Raw genomic sequence first — 16,510 nt, forward strand, 5'->3', positions numbered from 1 at the left:
AGGGCACAAAGGAATTCAAATCTACCAGCAGTCCTAGCAACAATGTTCCAAAATCTATACTTTTATATATTTCTGTAACACATTTAAAATGGCTGTAAACCTAAAGGACAACAGAATTAACCTTTTAAAAGTACCAGAACTGGACATTGTAAAATGTCTATTTTTCAAAACCAAGCCAGAGATTCTGGAGACCTTTAGAGGTATAATATCTACCTTATCTTCTGACCCAGGCACACTTAATTCTCTTCTCTCTCTCTCTCTCTCTCTCTCTCTCTCTCTCTCTCTCTCTCTCTCTCTCTCTCTCTCTCACACACACACACACACACACACACACACAATTACCAATCTGGTTTATTTGTACCTAGATTTATGACTCCTAATATTAGATTTCACAAAGGCAGTTGAAAGCCAATTGGATTTCTTGATGCAATACTACCCAATCACCAGGGAGGGGCAGCATTGTGTTAAAAAAAAGCCTCCAGGATCTTGATTCCACAGATACCAAAGGTAGATTCAAAATAAACAAAAGTTTTAAACAAATTTAACTAGCTATAATAGACACAGTCTTCCCAAATAAGTCAGGAATGTCGTTAAAGATTAAATACCTATAAAGGGAAGCAGTGAGCTGTTTCAGAGGGTAGTAAACTAAAATCAGGTAATCCAGGATTCTAGTCCTGTGTGACGTCACTGATTAATTGCGGGTGACCCTAGTTATTTGACAGGTGAAGAGACAGAACAGGATGATTTCTACAGTCTCCTTCTACCTTATGTGCTTAAGTTTAGATTTCTTCCCCAGATAAAACCAAGCACATAAAAGTTGGTCGATATTTTCTATATATCAAAATAATGGCATTAGCTAATATCATCCTAAAAAATGTTTTACAAACTCAAATGCCACCATCCATGGAAGCTGGCTGCTGTGCCCTGAGGAACAGCAGAAGAGGGCAGAGGGCACCCCCTCTCCCAGTAAAGGCCCCCAAGGCCACCTCAGACGCACTGGTACTGCTCAGGTGTCACCAATGGGAAATTTTCAAGTTCTTCCCTCTACTCACTAGTCAGAGATTCTACTCAAAATCACAGAAAATCAAAAGCAGAAGTGAACTGAGAGATCCTCCAATTCAACCCAAACCCCACCTGGGTTTGAATCATGGCTTTCCAGCTTACCAAACTGTGTGACTTTGGGCAAATGACGTCTGTGCCTCAATTCTCTCATATATAAAATGAAGGGAAAACGATAGTCTCTAGCTCATTAGGCTGTGAGGATTAAATAAATGAATGTAAGTACAGTGGACTGGCTCTCAGCAAATGTTGATGTTACTATCACTGTTTGGAGTCAAGCTATAAGAGGTGGCTTTTCTCCAATTTGCTTTTCTCCCAATTCAACAGTATGCTAGTAATAGCAATACAAAACTAAATCATGTAGCAAATTAGGGGGAAGTATTTTCACTTTTGCAACAATTTGAGAAGCACATACAGTATTTCTAATATGCTTCATTATTGACTAGTGACATAACTGTAGGACTGTATAAAGGTTCAAAGTGGTTATAAATGACATATTTTAAAGAGTATGTAGTGAGGGGCTTCCTATGGGAAAGCACCCTAGGGTATATATCCCAATCACAGAGCGGAGCCCACTGGGAGGTAAATAATTTCTCACCATTTTATCTTTAAAGAGAGGAGAGAGGGGAGAAAGGAGAGAGGGCGATTTGACTCGTTACAGACGGTTGCAAACCACCAACCAGAAGCGCCTCTGGTCTGCTCACAGTGGTCTCACAGGGGTGACTGTGCAAAAGAAAGAAAAAGGGGAGCTGACTCTGGGTTAACTGTGGATGCTTCACATCTCCGGCCTGGATTTCTTTGAAATGAGGACTGTACGTAAATTTAAGGAAATAACAAGTTTAACAGAAGACAAACCCAAACCCACCTGGCTTTAGAAAAAAGAGCCCAATGGAGGGTTTTGGGAAGCAGAATAGAGAGGATTTCTAGAGCTTTGAATGTCAGCCAACGGGTTGAGAATTAATGAATTAAAAAGTCAGATCTGAAATTCAACATTCATAATGAGGATAACTGACAAAGGTAAGCTGGGGAGAGAAGAAGGAGATGGAGACAGGAAAGGCAAGCAGGAGCGTGCTGGTGAGGGACGCTGGTTCATCTTGTCAACAGTGGCCAACGCGGCCATCCCGGACACAAAGACAAGATCTAAGGCCAAGTAAACAAACTTTCCTGGAGATCTTTTATGATTATTAATAGAGCACTTTCACTAATTTGAATAGCCAATCCGAGTCGTTCCCAGGACCAGTCTTAATATCATCCTCTGGAAAAAGGTTTTAACAAAACATCAAAAAAATAAAGGAAGCATGGTGAGGGGAGGGGAGGAAGAGAAGAAGGGCAGGAGTCCAGAAATGACCAGAAGGACCAGTGCAGACTTCTTTACACAACAGGAAGGAGACCCCCCCGAAGCAGACTGGGAACAATAAGAATTTTAAATGCACCTGCATTATGGAGGAAAGGCCTTCTTTGCCCCAGCAATCACCTATCAGGTCTTGCAGATATCATCAGGGCTCCTAAGGCCTTTCACGCAGGCCACTCTAGTCCCTCTACTGTTATCAAATGTGACTGAGAGATTAAGGCCAAAGACAACCTAACCAGGATATGAAGATGGCTATTATCAAATGAACACCTCACAGTCAAAATAATCTGTTAGCGATAACAGAGCTTCTTTCAAAGTTTTAACTACTTAGTTCTTGGGCGCTCTCATTTCAAATAATGAAAGATCTAGCTGCAGAGTCAGGTGAAACCAAACCAAATTTCTTGTTTTATAAAGCCCAAACAGCCAATCAGGGTTTTCCAGAAATCTGGAAAGTAGAGCTGGCTTAATATTTGCATATCACATGGCTTAAGAACATAGGTTTCTGAAGGAACTTTTCATTCATTGCTACAACATGGTCATAATGAAGTGAAGAGTTACATGATTATTAGAGGCTTACTGTATAATTCAGAAAAGTCTACCCAACTTTGCCTGGCGAGCGGGGGAACAGTCTACCAGAAACATCACCGACCCTTCCAGTGTGCTGCACAGTTGGTTACAGCAGCATTTCAGCCTTGCAGGCTCCACTCCCACCCACATACGAGGCACTGCCTGGTGGGAAGATTGCCTTGGGAAGACCTTGGGGCCTGGAAGAATTCACAACCTGGAGGCGGCACCGCTACACACACACTCCGTGGAGAGCACCCGGCCCAGGGAAGCAGTGCACGCGCAGCCCGTCTCCTCCCTGGGCCGCGGCGCTCGAGTTTCTGACACAGAATCCTGCTTGGCGGCGTGATGGCTGATTTTCTGCCAACTCGACTGTAGTAAGACACATAGCAAAACATTATTTCTGGGTCTGTGAGGGTGTTTCAGGAAGAGGTTAGAATTTGATTCACGGGACTAAGGAGATCCGCCCTTGGATGTGGGCGGGCATCATCCAATCTGTGAGGAGCCCAGACGGAACAAAAGGTCTAAGAAGAGGCACATTCCCCCTTTTCCTGAGCAGGGGCGTCCACCTTTTCCCGCCATGAGACATGGAGCTCCTGGTTCGCCGGCCTTCGGCCTGCAGGGCTTATTACAGCGGGTCTCTCAGCTCTCGGGCCTATGGACTGGACTGAATTGTACAACCTGCTTTTCTGGTTCTCCAGCTCGCAAACAGCAGGTCACGGGACTTCTAGGCCTCCATAACCTCATGAAGCAATTCCTATACGGTGCGTGCATGCGTCCCTCTTCCCCAGGGTTGTTTCTCTGGGGAACCCTAAAACAAGTGGCTATTTATCATTTATTGGGATTTGCAAATGGACATAACATGGGGTCTACTGTGAACTAGCATAATTAATTCTTTCTTTAAAGATACATAAATTGATGAAAGAAACAGAGAAGCAAGTCACATCTCTTTGACTAAGTTGCTTGCCGCCTTTAGGAACTAGAAAAAAAGTTACAAGCTCATTTTCCAAACCTGTAGCACTCAATCCGAAAGACTGTTTTCAAGAGATTGCATCAGCACCTGGGTGTGTAAGAGGACTGAAAGCACCTTGTGTCAGATGGTGAAGCAAGAAGGTGGAACTCAGGGAGGGCGGATGACTTTTCAGTGTTTACAACCAAGACGCACAAATAACTGGTTACATACCAATCTCCAGAAAGATGATGCAACTAAAAATGTGCTGAAACACACTCTCCAATCATCTGAAGTAATTTTATTTATTTTTTACACCTATAGCACCCGGTCTTCCTAGATGGTCTCCCATCCAAATACTAACCAGGCCCGACCCTGCTTAGCTTCCAAGATCAGACAAGATCGGGCGTGTTCAGGGTGGCATGGCCATAGTGAAATAATTTTCAAAATCACTGTTTCTTGACAATGTCTTCTGCTTTTTGGTTAATTACTTTTAGTTTAATCCAGACAAAATTCAATCAGTATTTTGGTAGGACCAAAAAGGTGTGTGAAAATGAAATTCTCTCTCAACTGTGACCTATGGAGTCTAAATTTTAAAGACATATTCTGTCTAGGATTACATTGTGTACAAAAAAAAGAAATTTTCAGGCAACTGATTCCTATATTTGCAGCGGGAAGACCAAAACTGAGTATAAGTACAGGCCCGGGAAAACTTGTTTCTTGGTCTCCCTTGTGAGATAGGAGGCCAGGTACCCAGGTAACCCCTGCTTTCCTTGTCCTCTGAAACCAAATAACAAGTTTAAGTCAAGTTACACCTGAAAGGGGCCTTAGTACATGGGGACAGAGATACCAACCCAAAGAGCATTCCTGTCATTTCCCACATGTATCCTGTCGATGTACCTACCTCACCCTGCCAAAAATACCAAATGTCAGATTCAAGATTTAAAAGCTCCCAAAGTTTGGGTTGAAGCATCAAGTTAAGAAGCTGAAATTTCACAAATAAATTAAGGTGCTATACTTGGATCCCCCAAATCTGCTGCTCAAATTCAACATAAAGCCCTTCTGAAAAGCTAGAATTTTTTCCAGCAGTTACAGTTATATCAAATAAATCCATAATCACAATTTTTCTATTTGGCCCAAAAGATTTCCCCCAGAAAGGAAGAGAAAAACAGCTGTTTGTGGGCAGCACTACAGGAAATTGCCAAACCAATCTTAAATCTCTATTAAATAGAAGGAAACATTCCATTGAATTTTTTAAAAAAATCAAGCCCAAATACTATAAAACTTGACATTTTTGCAATACTTTGGCTGTTGTTTGGTGACGGCGGTGATAGTAGCAGCGATTTTACTCATTGTGGAGGAGTGAATGAACCTTTATAACCGACAGCCAGAAAAGGTACGGCGCTCTCTCCCTAATCAACGATGGGATTGAATGCTGCAGCGCTGAAAAAGGAAGTTCAAGAAAGCGGGGATAAGCTGAGCTGTCAGCTTCCAAAATTCTCTAGAAGCTGCACAAATTAAACTATCACAGTATTTTAAAAATAAAAATTACTAACATTATTAAAGATACTTCAGATTTTTAAAACTGATGCTGAAAAATATCTTGAAAAGATTTTTCACTGAGTCAAGTGAAGTGGTTCTCAAACTTATTAATACTCGGGACTCCTTACTCTCTTCAAAATTATTGAGGAATTCAAAGAATTTTTGTTTGTATGGGTTAAAGCTTGTCAATATTTACTATATTGGAAAATGAAAACTTTTTTAACTTTAAAGAGTTTTAATTAACTCATTTAACAATAATAATCCCAATATATGTTAACACAAATCATTACAACAGATTACCATAATTTTTAAAACAAATGAATTTCAGGAAACAAGTAACATTTTTACAAATCTCTTACGTTTGCCCTAAGCAAACAGATTCTCAGATCTCATTCTGTATTCAATCGGTCGAGATGTATCACACACCGTTTAGCCTGTATAAAACTCCACTGTATGCGCGGGAAGAGAATGAGAGTGAAAAAGGCAAACGGTGGCTTGGTGTAATAATGAAAACTCCTGACCCTGCATGGCCCACACTTGAGAAAAGCCTGCTCTGCGGGACGACGGGGTTGAGCTGCGCTCACAGTCCAGGAGGCCCGCCCGACGGCCCGCCCTCTCAGATTCCGGTCGTTTAAACAATGTGAGCACGCTCCCCAAACAGAACCGCCACTGGAGATTTTAAAGCACACATTCATTTAGGAGAGAGACGCCATTTAAAAAACAAATAATTTTACTTTTATTTACACAATCAGACATTCCAGTAGTAAGTAGGAAGTTAAATTCTTGTTAAAGAGAAGAAAATCTAGGTAAGAAGCCTCTCATTTCAATTCAAGGTATTTTTCTTTCTAAAATGTGAGCTCATGACAGAGAATTGGTTAAAGCCTGATTCAAACAAGAATATAAATAGGTCTACACTTAAAAGGTATACTTTAAAACAATGGTGAACCTATCAAGCTGAAAGCATGCATGCACAACAGTAACCTGGAAAATTTTAGCAATCTGTCATTCCAGCCAACTTTGTGGTCATTTCAAAAACGGTACTGCTTCCTGCCTGAGAAAACTGGCAACATGAAACATCAACCTTTAAGGGGGAAAACCCATTTAGCTTACAATACTATACTGAATCATCATCTTTTACAAAGATGAACATACCTGTTTTATGTGAACCCAGCAATATTCCTCACTTTCTAGGAGGTGATAACCTTTTCGTATATTGTTTTCTGAATTAAACTGCAAAACTGTAGAACTGGTAACACAGTAAAATAAAATACCTTTTAGTAGCACAAGGAGTTTTAGAATTGAATAAGTACTTGGGCTTTTAAGGAGCACTAATATAGGTTTGGAAATTATTATTGATTTTCAAAAAAGTCACTATGCATAATAATAAAATTCTAACTACAGCTAGCAAACATTTTCAACTTGCCAAGAAACAAACTCAAATAGTTTGGGGGAAAAGGGGAGGGATCAGAAGGAACCCTGAAAATTTACATTAGCTCATTTCACTTTATGTTAAACTAGTCTGTATTGTTTTAAATATCCCATTCATTCTTCTCTCCTTTTGACTTACATCAAAATAAAGACTGTAACCTTTAATGCTTGTTAGTCTATTTATAACTGCTCCATCTACAACCATTTTTCTAATACAAACATGCCCTGATAGCTTATCTGAGTCCACATGCCAGACAACAAAGGCCCACTGGCCTGCTGGAGAGAAGAAATGGAAAGCAGGAAATGAGAAGACTTAGTTAATCCCCAGATAATCGATCAGTGTATTCAGTCAAGTGTGAACTGAGCTGGGGAAATGCTGCTTAAAAAAGAAAAAGAAAATCGAAGAGCATATGACCAGAGCAACAATTCATTTTAAAATAGGTTAATTTTTGTCAAAAAGATGCCCCATCACATTCAAGCACTGATGTAACGTGTATAAATGTTATTATCCCTTGAAGTGAAACCTCTTTCTTTAAAATCGTTCATCTTCTAACCCTTTTTCAGAAATGCATTTTAACTTTGGATTTTTTTTTCTTATTGTTTTTGTTCATCATTTTTTTCTAAATGAGATTTTTCTAAATCAGGTATAATTTACACACAATAAAATTAACCTATTTACAATTTCAATTAGTTTCATAAATGTGTTTGACAAATGTGTTGTATGACGACCAGCAAAATCCAGATAGGGAATACACTACAATACTACAAAAAGACTAACTTCTTTTAGAACTGATGAATCCGCTATGCTAAAAAAGCTTTTGTACCCATGAATGCTATAAAAACAACCTTCTAATTTAAATTCCTTCCTCCATTTGAACACATAGAGAAGTGAACGTGGAGAAGAACAACTCTGAGTTAGCCATGACACTTTTTTTCTCCTAGCTACTGCTGGAGACTGCTACACTCAACAATCTCATGCCTTTAAAACCAAGTAATCTGCTAAATAGAGCTTATGGGCTAACACTTTATATGGTCTCCTAAAATTCCCAGAATACAGATAACTGTTATAGTGATAATAGTTATGAAAATAAATGAAAAAATAATAATTGCCAATTAGTTTTACGGTATACTTCCCTCAAATTATGCACTAACCAACAGGGAATGAGTTTCTTCTATGACATATCACACTGTTCTGGAGACGGCCACTGAGGATCCGGGCGAGGAAAGTCCCACTCCTGACAGGGTTGACATTCCAATGCAGGGGCAGACCCTTTGCCAACCCCTCCACCGCTCAAGTGGATAAGCGCTTTAAAAAAAGCCATGAGCAACAAAATGTGCCACTCTGTAACCATATAATCCTAAGCAGGTGCTAATACCTTTTATATTGTTTTTAGTGTCTTTGGGTATTATTTTCCTTAAAACCAGCAGTCTTCTCAAAAGCACTGGAGGATGGCAGGCAAAAATGTGCTGTACTTGACTGCTCCACAGAGACAGAAGGATCTAACTAACCTTGGTAAATCCACACGCCAACTTCTCCACCCACAGGAACAATGCAGAATCCCAAGTGCACATCTCTGTGTCTCAGCTAAGGCTGAGTGTGTGAAAACTCCGAGGGTTCTTCTTCTACCTTCTTTATCTGTATAATTTTTCTTTTAGAATTTGTATTATAAAACATTTCACAGGTAAAAAAGGTACAAAACGATATAACTATTTACTCAACATATTTGTAACAATAAAATACTGAAGAAGCTGCCTGTATGCTCCTCCCAGACAGGTAACTCTTACCCACAGCCCCGTCAGGTAACCCTGAATTTTCTGTTGCTCACTCCCAGGCAGTCTTTCATACGTAAGGTGCTGTTTTGCAGTCTTTACACTTTACATAATAACATCCTGCTCTTTACAATCCTGTTCTTCTGCACTCTCCTTTGTTTATCCAGCAGTGTGCCTGCATGATTCATCCATGCCTTTGTTCATTCATTTTAAATGATACTTATTACCTCTAGGTACAGTATACAATTTATGTGTTCATAAATTTTCCTGCTGATAGACTTTGGGTCATTACCAGTTTTTCACTATTACAACCAAGGCTGTTGATAAACATTCCTATTCCTGTTTGTGCAGATCTAAGTCACATATAATTTTTGTATTCAAATTATCTATTACTCTGAATGTTTGGTGCTGCAGCTAAATGTTTAAGCTCATTAGTATAATATTGTTTAAAATGTCCTCCTGCTATATTGTTAATGTCTGTAGGATCTATAGTGTTGTCCCGGTTTTATTCTTCATACTGAGAACGTGCTGCCATTTTCTTTATTTTCTTTATAAGGACATTAACACTTTTGTTGGTTCAAAGAAGCAACTTTTTTTGTTTTCTTCTTAGTATTCAATGAAGTTCCCTTTGAAAAGCCAAACCTGTCTCAGAGGTGTGAAGGAAAACAAGAAAAGTATTTTAGTTTTGTTTTACTTTTCCCTCAAATAGTATGAAGAGAGAGAGAGGACAGGCGATGGTAAAGAGGCTGAAGGTGTGATCCTTGTAAGGAACCAAAGGGAGAAAATGAGAAAAGGTGAAGGAGCAACCTTTGAGGTTGCACATTACCTTCACTGTACACTTCCTTATTTGTTAATTTGAGCTCTTCATTATTCCCTTCTTTTTCTTAGATATGAGTTCTTGTTAAATTTTTTATTAATACTTAGAGACCATTGATTTTATTCAGCCTTATTTATCTATATATATTTAAGGCTAAAAATTTTCCTGAGCATAGCTTTAGCTGTAATCTATAATGTGATATGTCTCAATTTCATTAACCATTCACTGTAAAATGTTTTCTAATTTCCACTGTGATTTCTTATTTGACCTACAGACTATTTAAAAATGTATCACTTTATTCCACACATTTGTGGATTTTCCAGGTAATCATTTTGTTTCTGATTCTACTTTAATTCCACTGTCACCAAACATGCTCTGTATGATTTCAATCTCTGAAATATGTTATGACTTCCTTTAAGGTCTAATATAGCCTTTTCTGATAAATATCCCATATGCGTCAGAAAAAAATGTCCATTTGTCAGCTGCTGAGTATAGTGTTCTGAATATGACAATGTGCTCAAAAATTTTAATTGTGTTGTTCAATATTCTCTATCCTCACTGATTTGTAATCTGCTTATTTGCTTAATTACTGAAGGAGATGTGCGAAATCTTTCTGACTGACCATCAACAGTTTAGGATTAACTGAAGTATGGTCATTTAATGTAATATTACATGGCAATGAAAATAAATTACTGCACCATACAGAACCATGGATGCATTCCACAAACGATATGCTGATCCAGAGAAATCAGACACAGATAGATGAGTGTTGCATAGTACTCATTTATATATAAATTTCAAAAGAAGACGGGACTAATCTATGTCTTAAGAGCTCATAGCTGAGGCTATCATGGGATTAGCGGCTAGGAGAGGACATGAGGGTGGTCTCTGAATACTTACAGCATTTTATTTCTTGACATGATTAGAAGTTACACAGAGCATTTCATATAGTGAATTATATATAAATTCGCTGAGCTGTACATGTATATAAATTTTATTCCTTCATGTGTATATAGGCTTCAATAAAAATATTTTAACTTTAAAAATTAAAGTCTAATTCACAAAACTAAAATTCACACACACACGTATATGTATAACATATCGTGGGAAAGAATCAAGAAACTGGCAACATCGGTTGCCTCCAAGAAGAAGTCTGGAGTAACTTGTTATGCCAGAAATTAAGGAAGTGCTCAAAGAATGACTGGGATATGTGAAAGACACATAAACCAGCCTGAAAGTGCTCCCACGGGCCAAATCTGGAACAATTTGAGAATCAAAATATGTAATGATAATAATGGATTATAACCCATCTAATAAAATAGGAAACCATACATCTATGCTGATATACATAAATGAAGAAACTGAACAGTTACTTTGGAAGAGAATATTTTCATAGTAGCAAAGCACCTTTCCACAAAATACTTACAAAGGATTAAAAACTTTATAGTAGAGACCTGGTAGACCTCTTCATATAATGTAATATTACATAGCAATAAAATTTTAATCAAGTGATCAAAGTGAACACCAATCATCGGGGGAAAAAACCAGAAATGGAGTAATGCCTGCAATCAGATACGATGATAAAATCTCTAATCTAACAACGAGGGAACACTATACAAATAAAAACTGAGGGACGTTCTATAAAGTAACTGGCCTGTAAATCTTCAAAAATGTCAGCATGAAAGTCAAGGAAAAACTGAAGAACTAGTACAAATTGAAGAGGACTAACATGACAACTAAATGTAACACAAAATGAAAACCTGGCTAAACACGTATGAAGTTTGAGTAATAATGCATCGATGCTAATTCTGACATCTGATTGTTAAATTATGAGTTATATAAGGAAATATCTTGTTAGTAAGAAATATACATTCAAGTATCGAAAGTTCATGGGACATCATTTGGTGACTTACTCTCAAATTACTCAGGAAAAAAGTTCTTTGTACTGTACTTGCAACTTTTCTGTAGGGCTGAGACTGAATAAATGAAAGGTTGGGAAATAAATTTTAGTTTCAATTTAAAGGTACATAATCACAGGCATTGGTCACTAAAAACTATTCTGACAAATTATTAAGCTTAAAGCTGGGTAAGTAAAAATAAAGTGACAAGAACAGGGTTCCATAGTGTAGCGGTCAGTACATCTCCTTTACATACAGAAGATCCTGGGTTCGTGCCCAGGTCCCATGGTCCATGGTCCATGCGTCTAAGGCCATGCCACCCTGAACAAGCCTGATGTTTGATCTTGGAAGCTAAGCAGGGTCGGGCCTGGTTAGTACTCAGATGAGAGACCACCTAGGAAGACCAGGTGCTATAGTCATAAATAATGATAGTAAATAAAAATAAAGTGACAAGTAAATGTAAAGATAAATGCATGCTACTGTCAGACAAAAATTACTTTCAGAAATTCGATCTATGATAAAGATGGCATTTCAAAATAGTGGGGAAACATAGTTTATCACTTAATTCTGTTGAGATTACTGGGATGTCATCTGGAAAAAAATTAAGTTGCATCTTTACACTTTATACTAAACTAAATTACAAAACAAAAACAAAAACAGAATAAGGACTGAAATGTGAAAAAAAAGTATAATGAGAAAAATGCAAATTAAAGTTACCAAGAATATACTGTTCAGCTTGGGAAATATCCAAGTAGATAACAGTCTGCTGGCCGGGCTGTGGGGAAACAGACTCTCATGTGCTTTTTGTACAAACCTAAACCAGTAAAACCCTTACGGAGGGCAAGTGGGCAATATATTTGGAAATTATAAATATATTCACATTCGGCTGTTTCCCTAGCCATACCACTGATTGCAATTTATTCTAAACATACACAAAATAACATGAATAAGTTTATTTAACCTGAATAACATTAACAGGGAACTAATTAAACAAATTATGAAACACCTACATAATGGAATACCATGCAGATATATATATATACACTTAAGAGGGAGAGGAGAAAATTTTCTATGTACTGATATGGAAAGATCTCCAACATCTATTCTTAAGAGCAAGCTATAGAATAGTGTGCATAATTTGATAACTGTTACATTTGCTTATATGACACCTTGGAAAAATACATATGGAATGTAATAACATGATTATTTGCATGGAGTAAGGTGTTAAAAAAAAAAAAAAAGAAGAACTTGGGCAAAATAAAAGCCCATGGATGGGAGGCAGTCATCTTTTAATACCTTCTGATTTTTCAATCATGTAAATATATTACCTATTCGCATGCAATTTTTTTAATGTACACATTGTTTGGTTTATGTCATAGGCCCTTTCTCTCTCTCTCTCTCCTTTCTTTCCACACTGGCATGTTCCTGCAGTTTTCTTTTTCATACTGCTAGCCTTCCCTGGATGACAGTCAGTGTCTGACTAACAGAGTTGGCAGAGGCAGCAACCAGACTGCGAGAGAAAATGAACAAGAACAAGCCTATTTAATTACAGCTGTCTGTGCCAATGATTAGGTACCCAGTCCTTTATACTTAAGACTTCTAAGAATGTTAAGGCAAATAAATATAAAGCAGTCATACATGTTCTCAACTGCTTGTAGAAGAAAGTAACGTACCCCTTTGCCCCCCCAAACATGTCACACCATCCTTACACAGACATCACCTCAAAAATGTTCTTCAGTGTTGCTAAACTTAGAGACACAGAGCCTTTAAATATGAAACCTAAAGTCTCTATAAATATGAAATATATAGTCTCTAACTGAATGAAAGATATTCCACTCAATTCCACCTTATAAACCAGCCCTGAAGTGAAATTAGAGTACTACCAACTCCTATTCACCCTGTGATATACCATCCAGGCTGTAAACACACTTAGAAGGGAAGAAGGATGTCATTAATAAGATGTAATTGAAACCCCTCCTGAAAAAAGGCAATGAGCACTATTTTTTATCATAAAATTTTTCGTCTATGTTTGCTATTTCCACAAACCCCTCTTTGATTACAGATTATGTCTTCCCAAGAAGACTATCTGGCAGCAAGCTGCTGACAAAGTATTGATGGCGGCCTCCTTCCACACAGCCTTATTAGCATTTCTATTGCTGCACTGCACACTCTGGCATTATAAATCACACACACTCAGTGTCATGCACAATAACCAAACAGTTACCTAACAACTAAGGGTATTACAAATGCATTGAACTAATCTTTGCATATGTGCTCTGATAATTAAATTCCATTATGGCTTCTACCTTTAAACCTAAAGGCAACGACACCAAAATCAAGTGCCATCCACGGTCCCCTCACATTTGCCATGAAATGTCACTTACATAATATAGTTCACATCCAATTACTGAACACAACTGGCCACAGCATCTATCACCTACATTAAAACAAGCAGAACCCAGCGGTGGGGCTGTCGGAAGCCATCACATGGCTTAAATGGATTTCTCACCTTTCAAATATCAAGGGGTCCTCTTTCCCAGAACATCTCACTAAGGGGTTTGGCCTTTTAACAAAGAGAGCTACCCAAGTTGAAAGAAACATTCAAAAGGCTGAACATGTTGCAAAGCCCAGCTCAGAGCTGGAGACATCTGCCCCTTGTGTTAAAATACAAAATGGTAAAAGTTCTTTTATATGAAAAATAAATACACATAAAAGGGGAGCTTTTGTCAAGGCTACTGAGAGAGAGGCAAAGTTACATTAACACCTACAGAGTCCTTGTTTTTGGCCAGTGTCCCACAGAAATTAGGGAGCCCTCCTGGCCAAAGATCTATTAATTTCCCAGTTTTTAAGAACAAAGAAACCTTTCCTGAAGTCCGTGCTTGGAGCCCAAAGCTAAACCGGCCGCCAGGGACAAAGCTACGCTCTCCTCTGTGTTGCAGTTATCCGTGCAGTCACCAGGACCAGAACGAGCTCAATTCCACAGATTTGTAGACATACACATTCCTGTTCGCCACCGATCACCAATGATGACATTTAAAAAAAGGATCAAGATAACTTCCTTAAACCTCTAAATTCAGAAAAGCTTTTAACGGTCAAAAGGAAACACTAATCGCTGACTACTGCCAGTTAGCACATAATGGACCCACTACTTACCTATGAATTATATGGCCATATTCTGTAGTGTGAGAGACAAAATCACCATGGAGGGAGTTGCAGGAAACCATTTTCTAGCCCTACCAATATGACGTCAGATAGGCTAACAAGAAAAACTGTCAGAGTTCTAATTGGCATTAAATAATTATTGAGATCTAAAATGAAAACAATGCCCCCAAAATTTAATCTGATCACACAGAAGAGGAGATAGTGGAATCAATGCCTGGGGCATTGATAGAGGATCCTCCTGCCTCTTTGAGCGCGCGCACGCGCACACACACACACACACACACACAATCTGTCTGTCTGTCAATACCTGATACACCACATCACAAATTGGGCTCTAGAACAATGGTTCTTAACCTCTGCTAAGACCTTTTCTCTCTGAAGAAAAAGTGTGTGCCATGCAAACTACTGCGTAAAATATCTTAACACCCAAAGGCTCCCAGTTTCAAAACCGCTACACTTAGCACCACACTGTAATATGTTTATGTATTATCCGTCTCCTCACCCAGCACCCCAAGAGAACATAAGATCAATAAGGGCAGCGATATCATCAGTTTTGTTCTCAGCTACTGCCAGGAGCTAAAACAATGCCTTGCTCATAGTAGACAATCAAGTAATAAGAACAAATGAGTGGCTGAATGAATGGCAATAAAAATATATATTTATGTGACATGACTACCCCAAGCAACAAAACATTAAGTTATCCTAGACTGAAGAGACAATTTACAATATAAAATCTGAAAACTTTTACCTGGCCCTAAATCAGTAAATTATACGATGCTCCTCTATATTAACTAAAGCCTGCTCCTGGCCCATCCATCTATTTGTTGAAACACATGAGGAGGAAGAAAAAGTCTTCTAGTGTTAGCCTATCAATACGAGGTCCTAACCCTCTAAGCAAATCATGCTAAAAGTAGATTACCCCTGGGCAGTTCATTAAACACATGCTGGCTCAAATAAAGTAAATAAACTAGTAATTTAAAATAAATCACAGTTTGTAAACAAAGTATTGAATTTTAAGTTTTCCATTTGTGTGCATTATATGTAAATCTGCCTATGTTACGACAAACCCAGATTCAACTATTGTGGAAAAATTTATTATTGTGCCTATGGAATAGGAGGTGAAAAATAACATCCACTGTCTTTCACTATAAACAGAAAATATCATAACTTTCCTCTTAGTTACCTTTCCCAAAAGTGTTATAAATGGAACCTAAGTATATTTTTAGTTGATCTAGCCGTGATATTCCAATGTGTAGTCTATATCTACATATACCTTTATAGCATAGAGATATGAAATAGCCAGAATTAAGTAAAAATAGTGAACAGTTCCTAACTCAGCACTTTATAAAATAAACAATGCCATGTTATTTTTTTTTGTAAATAGACATGAACGAACTCTTAAGAGTGTCTTTCTGTGATTTTCCACAACGCAGTCCTCAAACATGTATGCTACATAACGCAGGAACTCAAGAGTTCACCAAAAAAGTAAAGTCTTCCCAATTAACACTGGGAAAAACATAATATCTAGGTATAATATTCTTCTCCTCATAAAAATGACACATTCATAAAGTATGCTATGTAACAAATTATTAAAATTTATAAATTAAGTGTTCGTGCACAACTGAATTTTTATATAAACCATCAACAAAGTAGCTAGGGTATGTAAAAGGGCATGAGGGATTCAAACTAGGCTGCTAACTGTAGGCACTAGCATATTTGAGGTTGACCATAAGAAAACAAGATGAAAGAGGCTAAAAATTAACAAAATATAAATAGTAAAGAGGGAGGACACTTAGAAAATTGACATTATAGATGATGTCAAACAATCTGGCAAGATCTTCTCTTTGAAGTTCAGCATCCTATCACAGGGCCCCTTCTGGGAGATAATGGTAGACAAGTTACTACAAGCTAGTATTAGATGTCCTTAACACCTATACAAAAATTAATGACTAACTGAGGTGATTCAAACA

The 16,510-nt window shown here is 38.0% G+C and overlaps 1 protein-coding gene and 1 pseudogene across 6 annotated transcripts in view; both read right to left on the reverse strand.

Annotated features, from left to right (window-relative positions):
• Positions 1-16,510, reverse strand: part of RERE (arginine-glutamic acid dipeptide repeats) — a 357,676-nt gene that overhangs the window by 151,161 nt on the left and 190,005 nt on the right. The window lies entirely within an intron of this gene.
• LOC118606564 lies at positions 4,239-4,357 on the reverse strand (annotated as a pseudogene).

The sequence above is a fragment of the Rousettus aegyptiacus genome, unplaced genomic scaffold, assembly GCF_014176215.1.
Source record: "Rousettus aegyptiacus isolate mRouAeg1 unplaced genomic scaffold, mRouAeg1.p scaffold_m13_p_1, whole genome shotgun sequence".
Taxonomy (NCBI): Eukaryota; Metazoa; Chordata; class Mammalia; order Chiroptera; family Pteropodidae; genus Rousettus; species Rousettus aegyptiacus.